This window comes from Pteropus alecto, unplaced genomic scaffold (genome assembly GCF_000325575.1).
Source record: "Pteropus alecto unplaced genomic scaffold, ASM32557v1 scaffold92, whole genome shotgun sequence".
Taxonomy (NCBI): Eukaryota; Metazoa; Chordata; class Mammalia; order Chiroptera; family Pteropodidae; genus Pteropus; species Pteropus alecto.
Window position 1 is genome coordinate 1,414,735 of NW_006432447.1, and position 14,238 is coordinate 1,428,972.

General features: G+C 41.4%; 1 protein-coding gene across 1 annotated transcript in view; it reads right to left on the reverse strand.

Annotated features, from left to right (window-relative positions):
- The window catches only part of ZBTB38 (zinc finger and BTB domain containing 38), a 109,107-nt gene that overhangs the window by 58,402 nt on the left and 36,467 nt on the right, over positions 1–14,238 (reverse strand). The gene's annotated exons all lie outside the window — the stretch shown is intronic.

Genomic DNA, 14,238 nt, shown 5'->3' on the forward strand with positions numbered 1-14,238 from the left:
GAGGAGAGAGAGAGAGTACGTACTGTAGGAGAAGAAGTGGTGTTGTGCTGTGGTGCAATGTTTCTTTGTTTTACATTGAGGCTTATCTTAGCTACGCTTGCACGATGACATTGACATCATGGAGGTCAGGGCTGACACGGGGGTGCTATCCGTTTTATGAGTGAAATGTTTTCTGAAAATTAAATCGCATCTACTCAAACAACAAATTTCATGTCTTCTTCAATACCCCTCCCTACCCCCGCTGCTCCAGATTGATGGGGTCTAGTTTCGCTGTATGTAATAAATTGGAATCGCCTTCTGTAGAGACTCCAATGCATAACTGTAGGAATTAATTTTTTAAACCAAAAAATCTTCAAGAATTTTTATGCATCCCCTTTCAATCTTTCCTATCAACACACACACACGCACAATCGAAGCTTAAATTGCAATGAAATGTTTAACATGTGGAACAAAAAATGTGGAAAGAGCTGCTTATTCAGGATTTTGAAGAAATGCCTAATAAGCAAATACTGTTTTGCTACAAAACCAGTGTCACCACGTCCCCAAAGAGAGACAAGCAGCATAGCTTGCTAGAAAAATTTCCTCCAGATCCTGATGGCAGGTAAAAAACAGAAAAGCATTTCATTTACCATGCTGTATAAAACAAGTCTTTTATTTTTAAGAAAATAAAACAGATTCTTTTCCACTCCTTCAGCTACAAAGAAACCATACCCACCCCCACCCTTAGATCCTGGACATAAGCCAACATTTTATAAAATGCTATGAGACTGATTTTGAATACATAATATTTACATTTTTCTTCTTCACATCTCCCCAAAAGTCTTTCATTGCCTACTGCATCACTGAATATGTGAAGATTAGTTAATTTTAACACGTGCAAAAATAAATTAATATTTTCTGGAGTTGCTAGCTTCCCAGCGCCTCTATTTTCTATACAGAGTGGCTAAAAATAATCAGGTTAGCAGAACATTCAAATTCCCCAGATTTTTTTTAAAGGAGAAAATGTAGGCAAACATCTTAACTTAGGTACTAGGTTTCACGACTAGATCTTTTGTTTCTAGCTCTCATTCTATCTCCTTCCCCAGATCCCAGTGATTTCTAGCTCAATATGTGGAAGGTACCCAGCCCAGCTCTATCCCATACACTTTAAAGTCTCTGAGTTGGGTTATCCAGATGGTCAGTCGTACCTGAACCTCACCGAGTCCTCTTCTCTTTGGGGCACATCTCTCCTCCCAACTATTCTAGAAATAAACGTGGCTCTAACGAAAATAGTAGCTCCTGGTCTAACACCAATGGTGGAACCATCTTCCCCACTCCCACTTCACTGCCGTATGAGCTCTGGTTAGCATTGCCAGTGACACAAAATTAGAATGGAGTGTCCTTAGGCTGATTCCTCCTTTATCACGGGGGTCAGGAATTAGAAAGAGTATCACTCTGAGTTACAAGGTACCAATTTAATATAAGGTCATCTATAAAGCAGAGTCCTTAGAGAGGGATCGGAGGAGGGTGAAGACAACACCTGGGCATTTGATGCTATTAGCGTCTGTTCAGATATTCCCCCATCTGAAAGCTAGACATGCACATTAAAATACTCACAAATTATTATCGTGTAGGCTAAATAGACACGATATGGGATCAACTCCAACCACATAGAACCAAGTAGATGCCTCCTCTTCCGGGGATCATAAATGACAGTGACAAAGACAGTAATCCATACCAAGCTCCCATGCGATGAGCGAATAGTGTTTTGTCCCCTTTACAGGACCACAGTGGTGAATGTGGTCAGGTTCCCTACTGGTACTTGTAAGCCAAATGCGAGGGCAAAGGGTTTCCAAACCTCCTCGTGGGGTTCTCTGTCCACCCTCTGTCAAAATGAGCCTAAACATCACATATTGGTTATTTTATGATGTTCCAAAAATACTCAATGAGCTAATGTGAACCGTTTACCAAACCTGTTTGTGTTAAACAAATCTGAACTGTAGTTGAAAGCACTCAGATGGATGAGCTTGTTTAGGCAGACATTCTCTGACTAGTAAATCTTGCTTTGTACTTTTAAAAAAACATGCTCATGTCTGAATTACTTAAGATATGTCGTGATTACAAGTGGCAAGGGCATGCATTCACTTATGATTTTTAAAAATCTGTGCTCCTCGCCAACCTCCTCAGGGCATAGGTACAAACATTAATTAAAAGACAAGTCCCTTTTCCACGATGAAAATGTTAACCTGTTTTTGCCACTTTGACGAGTCAAGCACCAGGAACCCAAAATAATCTGGCAGGAGCAGGCTGGAGAAGGACAGAGCCAGTAGTGAGGCAAGCGTCTTTCGGTTTGATTAAGGCTCTTATTTGCTCACAGTCTCACTGTTCTGCAGTCTGAGCTCATTTTATTTTCAGTGCTATGGGTTAAAGTTAAATTCCATGTATTACACAAAGAACATAATTCAAGTATGAGCAAAGCTTGACTCTATGTTTAAAAAAACGTAAAGTCAAGGCACTAAGTCCCAGAGGAATCCTTAGTTGATAAACATTTGGATTGGTTTGCACATTTTTTTACTCTGTTCACTGCATTTAAAATTACAGCTGGTTTCCCTTTATACTTAATATAGATAGTCAACATTTGGGGGTAAGTTTGTTATCAGTTAGGCTGTTTCGATCTAAATTTTAAAAAATAAAATGTTTACTAAATATCATATTTTTGTTTAAATTCTTAGACTTTAAAAAGTTTTAAAAATTTTATGAGGTCGGTTATTACATCTGTCTACAGTGTACTGAGCCCTGGAAACAACATAGTGACAATCTACCAACAATTGAAAGTGCCTTTGGATATTCCAGCCTAAGTGTTCTGGAAAGTCCAGTGCTACTTTGGTCATCTACATCTGCTTTCTACCTTGATCAGAGCTAAGTCTGTAATAGTTACCATTTATTGAGAACCTACTATTTACTCAATATTTATCTATGTTTATTACTTAATTCTAAATGAGGTGGCTCTCAAGGGAGAGTTTTCTAATCAACTCTATCAGCTTCAACCTGCAAGGTAGATATTAGTTATATCAACTCTAGGTGAGGAACAAATTGAGATTACTAGTCACACAGTAAATAGCAGAGTTAGGATTCAAACCTAAGTCTGACCGATTCCAAAGTCTAGGTCTTTCCACCAATGCTAAGAGTATAAAACCTCCTACCCCCACGTTTGGCCCAGATGTGGGAATCTTCTCACTGTGCAGACTCCTGGTAGAGGGGACCCATCTCCGTGGAGCCATGGCCACCCTTGTTTATAAGAACTAGCCTCAACTCCCCAGGGCCTAGGAATTGTAGGTACCTAAGATGCTGGATCAGCAGGTGGAAAAGACAGAATACAAGAGGAGGAATCAACGAGACCATGTTGGAAAGTTAAGGGTAGAAAGCAGTAACGATTTTGCTCAGAGGTGTGTCATAATTTGGATATATTTTATGGGCAAAATAAGTGGAAAAGCTTACATTTGCATCTGAGTAAACTACTTCCCCTAGTGAAGTCAAGTCTTTTTATGATACAGATGAGGAAAATGAGCCTGAGAGCAATCTGGTCATTTGCCCAAAATCACACAGTTAATAAGTGAATTTATCCATTTGCTGTGTTAAAAAGTACATTTCATTTCCTTTGATACCTAATATATTCAGCATTTGTGAGTAAACTTATCAAGGTGTGAGAGTGTTTTAATCTAAATGATCAAAGAAACAATAGTGTAACAATCAAGACTGACCTGGTTTCTACTCGCAAATAGTGTTTTTGGCCTTCATAGATAACCAAAATTGGTATTATGAGTTCCCTCCCAAACATTTTTAAAATGGACTTTCAAAAAGCCTAATTTTTGAGTAACAGATTTTCCTTAACCAAGTTCAGTGGTTCAAGTGCATAATTTTAATGATTGACTCTATGTTAACATCTGTACATTTTGCCCCTAAGATCCTTTGCAGCTCTGAAAGTTTGTGATTCTGAAAAATCCAGCCCAGCTTTCTTTCTAAGTCAGTTAGGCCAAGAGCTGGACTCCAAGTCTCCTATCGCCTGGTTATGTGGCCAGCTGCCTATCTCACTCATTGGCAGTAATTTTATATGCCAACCAGGTGGCTCTCAAGGGGGCTTTTTAAGCAACTCTATCAGCTTCATCCTGCCTGAGAACACGAGAGGATGATTATCTTGCTCAACATTCATGAGGCAGTAGAACGAAGGGCTGGGTGAGTAGACATGCCTGAGGTCTTTGAACTCCAGGAAGCCTCATTCAACTCTTAGACAGGAGCTTTCTCACTTCCATCCATTAGCATCTGTGCAAGGTGTGGAAAAGGAATATATACTTGCTGGCAAGCAGCAAGCAGCAAGCCTTTGGGGACCAAACTGAAGTTACCCTCCAGGAAAGAACTGGAAGGAGAAAGGAAATATGAACCATGTGGTTTTCAATGGAGAAAAAGCAGTAAGTGACTTAGAGCTGCAAGGGAGACTGTGGTGGATACCAGCCCACCCCACCCTAATTCAGCTCAAACTCTCCTGTGGGAATATCCACAGTATGTCTCATCACCATTTTCAATATCACTACCTCAGCTTTAACAACAGAACGGTTCCTGCTTTCATTTCTTAGCGCACTTGAAACATGTCGCTAATGAAAATCTCGCGTGCACATGGAGGTTGGGCTTTCCTGCCTCTGTAATCACATGTTCATTTGCAGCCATGACTGCTTGCCACTCCCCAAGTAAAGAGCAAGTAGAACAGCAGGGTCTTCTAGATCCTGAATTGGCAAAATACACATTCAGCAAGAAGGTTGAGTTTCTTTCTAGAGAGATTGGCAATCAGGTTGAAAAAGGAGGGTGGGCTGTAAATGAAGGTGGAGAAAGAAGAATTCTTACAGATCAGTAAGACCCACCCCATGTGAGCGCATAATCTTCTCCTTGTATCTTTCTTATCCGGGCCACAAATATTCCGAGACTCTACCTGGCAACAAACTCATTTGCTTTCTCTTCTCTCACATAAATGACTTTATATTTCAGAAAGGCCACAACCATGCACCTTTTCTCACAAGAGAATCTTAACAAACCTCAGTGAATCTTCACTTCCTTTGAACTAAAGATAAAAGCATGAGAAGTTTGTTATATTGAATTACCTACCTTTACTCATGCCTCAGGGTTGCCTCCTGCAAGGTCTATGTATCTGAAATGGTACCTAGAGCATTGCCTGGTGCGTCAGAGAGGCTCATATGGGTGTGCTCTTGACTGAACAAACTTGGGAGTCCTTTCTCTGTGCTCACCACTGCCAGTGGAATCTTCAGCTTTGTATCATTAAGCGACTTCTTAGAAATGGAGAACTCATTTCATGAGTTAAGGAATGGACCTGGGACTGAAAATACCTATGAAAGTCTTTCAAGCACTTAACCATTTGTTTACCCAGGGGAGCCACAAATTGTCTGCCAAGTAGATCACAGGCTTTGTTTAAATCTGTCCCTCTTATAACAGAGAAAGGGAAGACAGAAATAAGAGTGACCTGACAGCATACCACTGCCTCCAATAAGTACCTCCACATTTCCTCAGGCCCCTGGTGACAGAGCATGTTTCACAGAATTATAGGATGAGGAAGGCACTTTAGAGAATGTCATCAAACCCTTTCTTCGAGGGAAGAGAAAACCAGGTTCAAGGAGCGCTGTAACTCAAGACCACAGCAACCAGGATAAAAGCCATAGTTCTTAATTTCTGACATTCTGCTCTTTGTAATTTAACACTCTGACTCAATTTTCAAAAAATCATAAGCTTTCACTCAAAAAGGTGAATAGATGAATAGATGCCAGTATAGAAGGTTTATAACTTGTTTCCCAATTCTTATCAGAAGAAAATATTATGGTATACTTGGTTAGTTGTTTTTTTTTTTAATAAAAAAGCTTAACTAAATAAAATTTTAAGCAAAATAATAAATATTGGTCAAAATATCACCTGAGACGAGGTGTCACCTGAGAGTATCTGAGAAGTAGGCTTGATTGCTATATTAAGTCAACCAGATTGTTTGGCTAGCTGAAGTAGCCTTTATCATATTTGGTTTGCAAAGAAAAATCTCATGAGTTAGCATGAGCAACTAAAAATAAGTTGCAGGTTTCATTTTCCGTTGTTCAGTATGGTTTTGAAACCAAAAGGTGCAAACCTAGGAGATTCATCTACGCATACTGAAGATCAACAATTCAAATTGTCACCTTTCTAGCCCATCATCTTGATGTGCAACTCACAGCCAGGTCCAAGAAATGTACACTGTTGTCTGTCTCAGCATGATCGCTAGAGATGAGTTCCCCTAATAAATAAGGCATGGCATGAAACGGGGCTGAGGCCAGTGGCTCGTGTGTGAGTATCTTATATCCGGACAGGATGCGGCAAAGACATTAGCCCTATATTCTCAGCCTCAATCTTAGGCGATGCTGGGGACCCCTCTGCAGAGCAAGGGAGTAAATAAAACTAGAATTGCATTAAGATGGAGCTCTTAGGTAGTGAACACAGCAAGTACCCCTTGCCCTAAACACCCATGACCTTGGACAATTCCATACTGCAAACCCAGGAGGCTCACGATAAGTTTAATTTCAAAATTTCAAAACTGTCTTTCTAGGGCTAAGTCCGGCAAAAAGGTGTTTGACAGAGGTGTAAGTGCTTCCAAGGGAAGGCAGCCATCTCACACGGTAGCATTCAGCTGGGGCACGAGGCCCAGAGAGAGCCATGTGGTTAACAGAAAGGCCTCAGCTGAATGAGATTGAAAGGGGGCAAAGAGGGTTAATCTCCTTCCATTAGAGGAGGGGCCGTTTGATGAAGGTGAAGAGAATAATCTGTGTGAATTGCAGAGAAGACAAAGAGCCATTCCAGAAAATAAACTGTTGTGCAAGGTGAGCAGGATGATTTGTCTCACAGTGAGGCTATTTCTTAGATCTCTGAGTCTTTACCTTGCTTTGAAGTTACAGGCTCAGGGAGGGGAAAAGGGGACACATTCACGCTCAGTGCTGCAGTACTTGAGCGTTGATTCCATCTGAGATGGGCGATTCTGAGAAGCAGAGGGTGAGGCCGAAGCCATGGACGCCTCAATAGAAGCCTAACCATAAAACAGAAAGTGGCAAAATAAACAATAGGAGTTGCTCATGAAAGAGAAGCCAGTGGCTGAATCCCCTTTTCTTGGGTTGAGGAACACCCTGTAAAAACAAAACAAAACAAAAAAAACCCTTAAACCTTTAAAAAGTTATTTTTAATAACTTTTTTGGAAAAAGTAAGAAGTTGCAAAAATAGTACAGTAATTGGATAATTTCATCCAGCTTTTCCCAATGATAATATCTTCTATTACTGTAGTCCATTGTCTGAACCAAGAAATCGACATTGGTACAATACTATTAACTCAGGTATAGACCTCACTCGAATTTCATCAGTTTCTACATGCACTATTGTGTGTGTGTGCATACGTGTGTCTAGAGCTCTATGAAATATTACCACATGTGTAGACTGGAGTAGCCATCATCACAATCGAGATGCAGAACTATTACATCACCACAAAACTCCCCGTGCTACCCTCTCTAGTCAAATCTTCTCCCAGTCCTAACCTCCGGCACTATTCTCTATCACTATAATTTTGTTACCTTGAAATGTTGTACGAATGGAATCATACAGTATGTAACCCTTTGAGATTGGCTTTCTCTTACCCAGCATAATGCCCTATGATCCATTCATGTTGTATGTAAAGAGTGTGTGCCTTTTTATTGCTGAAAAGTATTCCATGGTATGATGTACCAATTTGTTATCCATTCACCCACTGAAGGACATCTGGCTAGTTTCCAGTTTGATGCTATTACAAATAAAACTGCTTGAATATTCATTTACAGGTTTTGGTGTGAACCTAAATTTTCATTTCTCTTGTGTAAATCCCCACGAGTGGGATTGTACGGTAAGCATATGTTTAGTTTTATACAACACTGTTACACTGTTTTCCACAGTGGCTATGCCATTTACATCCCCACCAGCAATGTATGAGAGATCCAGTTTCTCCACATCCTCGCCAGCACTGGGTAACATTGGTATTTTTTATTTCAGCCGTGCTGACAGATGTGTAAGGGGGCTCCCTTTGATGTCCCCAGTCAAGATGACAGGAAAGTCTGGGGCCTTCAGAGCTTGGGTGCGGTGGCTTCAGATATCTCTCACTGTTCCAGCTTTCCTAATAGTTGTCTACACAGCAGCTGGGGCTGTCTGGCATTATGATCATGGAAAATGAGGCTCTTAATATGAGTGAGCCTTGAGGTTTGTCCTGTTGCTCCTGACAACAGTTGTGGGATGTTGCCATTTGGTGATGCTGGGTTCTTTGAGGCAGTACCTCTTGATATCAGTGACACTTAGTTCCCATGAGGTGATAGGAGAGCCACGATATGAGGGCCATAGCGCACAGACAGATTTGGCCTGGGTCAGGGCCTTCCTGTAGCTTTGGCCAGAAACTATGTGAATACTCTTTATTCTTAAAGTTAGCTACTTATTAGCAGGTATCAGGGGGAGGTGGAGATGGAATCAGCACAGATGGGTAAGGATGGAACCAGCAGAGGGACTTGTTAGATCAGAGGCCTCACTGAATATTTTTTGTCCTTGGACTTACTACTCTGTTGACCACCCAAGACTCTCCAGCAGCATGTGGTACCTTATTTGGATGTCACGAAATTCTGATTTCTGTCTCCTGGGAGTTAGATCTGGAGGCACTGCTGTCACCACCACATGGAATTTCCTGACCTAGGTACCTAGGTCCTGTCAGCAATTAGAACTCCATCTAAGTATCAGGAGGTGCCTCAGCCAAGGTAGTTTTTTAGGACACCAGGGAAATGGATTTTTCATAGGACCAACATCACAGTGATGACTCCAATCATAGCCATGTCTGGAAAGTCACTCTCCATCTGTTATGCCCCTGATTCAAGGGAGGTTGTAGACCTTCCCAGAATCTATATTCATCATGACTCTGGGTCCACAAGTTTGGACCAGGAGGCCAAGATTCAGGAGAGCAGTGATCCTGCATGGGGACAGCCAACAGATAATGGAAGCCATGCACAGAAGCAGTGAAGCTTGGTGATCACAGGCAAATTCCCTGGTGCCCAAGCGTACAGAATGAGTGCAGCAGAGGTATTCCTTTGAGTCTGGCTCTTGTGCTTCACTTGGCGCAGTCACAGGAGATGGATGTGGACTTGGGCATGGTGATTTATATAACCTGAACATAAATGGGACTGTCAGGAACTGAGCAGTCTATGGAAGTTGAACTTGAAAGTCAAATGATCTGATCATGTGGCCCCTAGAAGTCGAAGTACTAGAATAAGAGGAAGGGCAGCCAGATATTATCGGGTGACCAGTAAATGTGCTCTGATGACTTTGAGCAGGGTTATGCAGACAGGATGGATAGTCATACTTCCTTTTAGAAAGTGGTGAGAATTTTAAAATTTGGTGGTTGTTTGCTCACTTTGTTCTCTGCCATAACAGAATTTTCCAAATTTCCATTTTCAGGTGCCTCTTCCCTGACCCACTGCCCCACATTCTGTCTTACTTACCTGCTGTCAGTGGGAAACAGTACATAGCACTTTCCAGATTTAAAGACACAGGCGCAGTCTGGGGCAGGTGCCTCCCCTGACAACAAAGTTATGTAATGGGGGGCTCCATCGTTGAGGCTGAATCCATGGCAGCTACCCTCTATCTCTGGCTTTGTCTTCTTTTCAACTCATGCCCGCCTTGATCTAAACTCTACCCACAGTATAGGTCTTGTTCTTGCCGCCCCGCTGCGCCCTTGGCTTCTGACCCTGGACCTCACCTCCTACTCTGCTCTTGTGGCATGGATCTGCATGGCTGCCCTATGTCCTCCTCAGCATAGTTTTAGTGTCACCACCTCAGGCTTAGGGCGCACATTACGGGCCTAAGGTCTGGCCTCATTAGGTGCCTACGTGGGTGACCCCAGAGAGCTGCCGACATACGTCCTGACATATGGCCCTGCCTTTCGGAAGGCAGGTAGAAGTTCCCTGGCTGAGGCGAAGGCTCACTTCAGGAGTTAGTCTTCTCGCCGATGCCTTGTCTCTGCTCCCCAGAGGTTGGGTATATATGGGCCCTTTGTCTACTCAAGTTTTAGTTCTACCTCTACCACTAAATCTCTGGGTAACCACAAGGAAGTAAATGAGCCATTCTGGGTCTCAGTTATCTCACATTTCCAATAAGGTTTCCTGACTCCTTAGCTGATAATCTTCCAACTATCCCATATCACAAATAAGGGAAACATCTAAAATTCAGAAGCCAAAAAGAGCCTTTAAGTTAAATTCTGATTTAGATATACTAGCTCAGGTTTCCTTAACTTTTTTTCTGTCCAATGAGTGCTGAAATGAATGTTTGTTGAATTGTACACAGCATATCAATAGTTCTCAGGCTTTAATGTGCATAAAGATTGGGAGGCTTGTTAAAATGCATATTTCTAGGCCTCCTCCTCGGAGCTTCTGGTGCCATTGAAGCCTAGGAGCATGCGTTTTAACAGGAGAAAGTGAAGGGGACCAGGCTTTGATATAGACATTGATAAGTTTTTAGAGGCTAATTTACCAATATGCATTAGAAACTCTAAAAACAGGATGTTTGGTCTACTGATTCAATTCTAGGAATTTTCCCTGAGAAGTCCACAAAGATTTAACAACAAGAATGTTTACATATTTATAATTGCAGAATACTATAGGCAATCAAAATGTCCATCAAAGAAAGAATGAGTAAATTAAGACATATCAGTGCAATGGAAACAGCCATTCAAAATCAAGTTTTCAAAGACCATTTAGTCACTTGGAAAAATGTTTACAATATAACATTTAGTGGGGTTTAAAAAATATAAAATACCATTTCAATAAGTTTTAAATGAAAAAATGTATATACGAAAATTTTGAAAGAAATACATCAAAATGTTAATATTGAATTATTGATTGGTTGTTAGATTATTAGAGATAGTTCTTTTCTTCTTGATATTTTTCAGTATTTTCCAGATTTTTGTATAATGACTAGTTATGGCTCACTATATCTGAAAAACAGTGATAAATTCTTTAAAAGAAAGACAAAGAATTTGCCTCAGGTAGAATGAAAACAGAGGCAAGAGAGGTCTCTTAGGAGTCCAGCCCACCCCTGGCCTGGCTGCTACGAGACAGACAGAGTCCAGTGCCTGGGGTGAATTAACAGCTACATTCTCTTCTGCAAAGTACTTTGGTATAGTCATTGCCAAGGAATTTGAGTCAAGGAGAAAGTCCCTTTCGCTAGATATCACTTTCCTGCTACATTCAAGGATAACATACTATAGGATCTGGAAACTTGGAGGGGAGTTCACACTTTAAATGACATCTTCTTTACTGCTCTTGGGTTAAACTCATGCTTGTTGCCTCTGTGTATGATCCCCCTCCCAACCTCCCTTCAGCCCATAACACCAAGCAGACAGACTGTACTCATGACTAGGGGCTTTGGACAGATGGCGGGCTCCATTCCGGTGTGGGAGACACCATCTAGGGTCAATGCTTCCATGGAGAGGTTTAAAAGCCTCCTTTGACCAATGTCTTGGGAACCCCACTGAACACCAGAAAGTATCTTTATTAATTTTTTTGGCAAAGAGATGGCTCAAATCCATGCTCCCTCACAAATTTCAGTGAATCCCTGGTCAAATCTCTGTCTGAATATTAGAAGCCTCACTGTTAGGCCTCTGGCCTAGAGTCAAATCTTTCCAAATGTCCTTGAAATTTTTATACCACATGCTTTGGCAAGTTAGGGAGCGGTGCTAAAGATCTCAGATGAAAGTCAATTCAGAAAGATAGCAAAAAAATTAAAATAATGATACTTATAGTATTAATAGTAATATCAAAAGCCAAAATGCCAATGCTGACCATATTATGGTAATTATTTTCATGAACACGTTGACTTGCCATGCATTTTTCTAAGTTGCCCAAATTATTTCACATATATTAACTTACTTATTCTGAGAGAATCTTAGTTTTACAATTTTTAAAAATATCATTTCAGAGGTAGAAGGAAGCTTTGAAGTTCTAACGAGTCTACTTGAGTTAAAAACAAAGCCCCGAAGTCTTCAGTATGGTGTTTTCCAATTTCATTTTGACAAGAAATCAGGGGATTTCAGCATGGGACATTACAAAGCCCTATTACCATGAATTCTTAGCTTGGGTGAATATGATGTGGCCTTATTGCAAAATTCTCTAAAGGGAGTCATGGAACATTTATGATGCTGACCCAGGGTAAAAAAGGGGGCTAGTACTTCTGTGCTATAAAAACTATAAAACCTCTGGGGTTAAAACAATAACGAACTGGTCTAGACACTGCCTATGTCAGCCTGCTCTGCTCAGTCCCATCTGCTCATCATGGATCAACAAGGTCCAGGCTAAGCTCCTTGGATAATGACCTAGGCCCTGAAAAGACAACAGTGCCCCAGATTTGAATTATATCCCTCATGTGGAATTAAAAATTTTTAAATGATAATATTAAATTTCAAATATTATTATTTAAATAATAATATTAAAATTCAAGAAGCTCAAGAAAGTCTAATTTTTCTCATGATGTCTACTTTGATGCTTTTTAAAAAAAATGTCGAAGATCCAGTTATTTACAAAGCATATATTTGTTACCCCTCCCTTATTGGTGTGTCTGTGAGGTCACCTAGCATACTCTACCAGCTCTGCGGAGAGGGCGTGCTGACAGCAGTGAAAGTCCGACTTGGCGGGGTCGCACACTTCCCCTGCCATGCTATGCAGCGAGACATTAGAAATCAGGAGGTTGGCCACAATCCACCCACTCCACACACATTCATAAGTCAATTCCTGCCTGCTTAGTGCTCTGAGGAGTCATTATCACGCGGCAGTTGATATTAACAAACTAAATGGACCCTGACACCTTTCCTCCTTGACTGTGGCTTTTGGCCTTGTCCTTCCTGGCAGACTCCATTAGGCTGGAACTTCCAGCAACAGATCATCTCCATCTGGCTCCAGCTTTTGAAACCTTGTTCTCAACTTGTTCTTAACTTACTCCATTGGCTGTACCCATCTAGCAGGCACCTCATTCTCCCATCAACCTGGTCTTATCTTTAGCTTACTCCCCTAGTCCAGTTACTCTCAGCTCAGAAGACACTTTCAGGACCCATCAGGCCCCAAAATGAACTTTCAGAGGCTGCGGCATTTTTGCAACACATCAACTTGTTATTCTGTTTGTTCCACTCCTTCTTAGCCCACTCTGGATGGGAGGGGACTGGGCCGAGGCGAGGAAGCAGTAATAGGAGGCCAGGCCTCAGGCTCTGTGAGAGTCTGAGAAGCTATCTTAGATCAGCCAGTAGCTAGCCTTCCCACACAACGAACAATGTGCGTACTTCAGGGTGTGGGTGTGGGTGCCAGAAATGTCCAGTTCAGGGCAATATTCAATCAGGAACCAGAATGTCTAGCCAGATATTGACAACACAACTAGAAAACTAGTAGCTCAGGCCATTTTTAGTATATGTGCTGTTAAAGAGAGCACAAGTAGTCCATTTTTATGGGAAGTCTTTACGATGCCTTAGGGCATCATAGAGCCATGTCGTTTCTGATATTTATCAGCTAGGGGAATACTGCTCTGAAGACAACAGTGGTGAAACGGCTACATAAAATATAAAATTATTTCCAGGTTCTCTAAACAAGACTTATAACCTTACCACTCATTATTTCAGTAAATGTTTTAAAACTTTTCCTGAAAAGAAAAAGCTAGAATTATATATCAAATCCTTAGGGTAGCATTAATCTTCCCAGCTTGAGCCTTTTTACTTTTAAATGTTTCTTTAATAACTTGGTTTAATAACTTAAAAAAATTTTTTTAATAACTAAGAAGATCCCATCTTAGTCAGGGATTCCCTCCTGTCCTCTTCTCCCCTGCCCCATGCCAAGATTAAAAAGTGTGCCAATATCTGGAGCAGATCAGGCAGGGTAGCTTCCAGAGCCCACAAGAGCAGACAGAACCATGAGCTAAAGAAAACGTGAATTTTCCTACAGGCCACTGGGGCTCAAAGTTGAGAAAACAGAATTCTGTTGAACAATTCCAACTAACATGACTAGACCCGGGACCAGGAGACAAAGCCAGAATGGTCCCAGCCCAAGGACCCTGCAGGGAAAAATAAGAAGAATGTCCTTCCTGGTTCACTGACCACTGGTGGCATGGTGGTGCTCATGGAAAGGCTCAGGGTCAGAACGGACAGAGGCATCT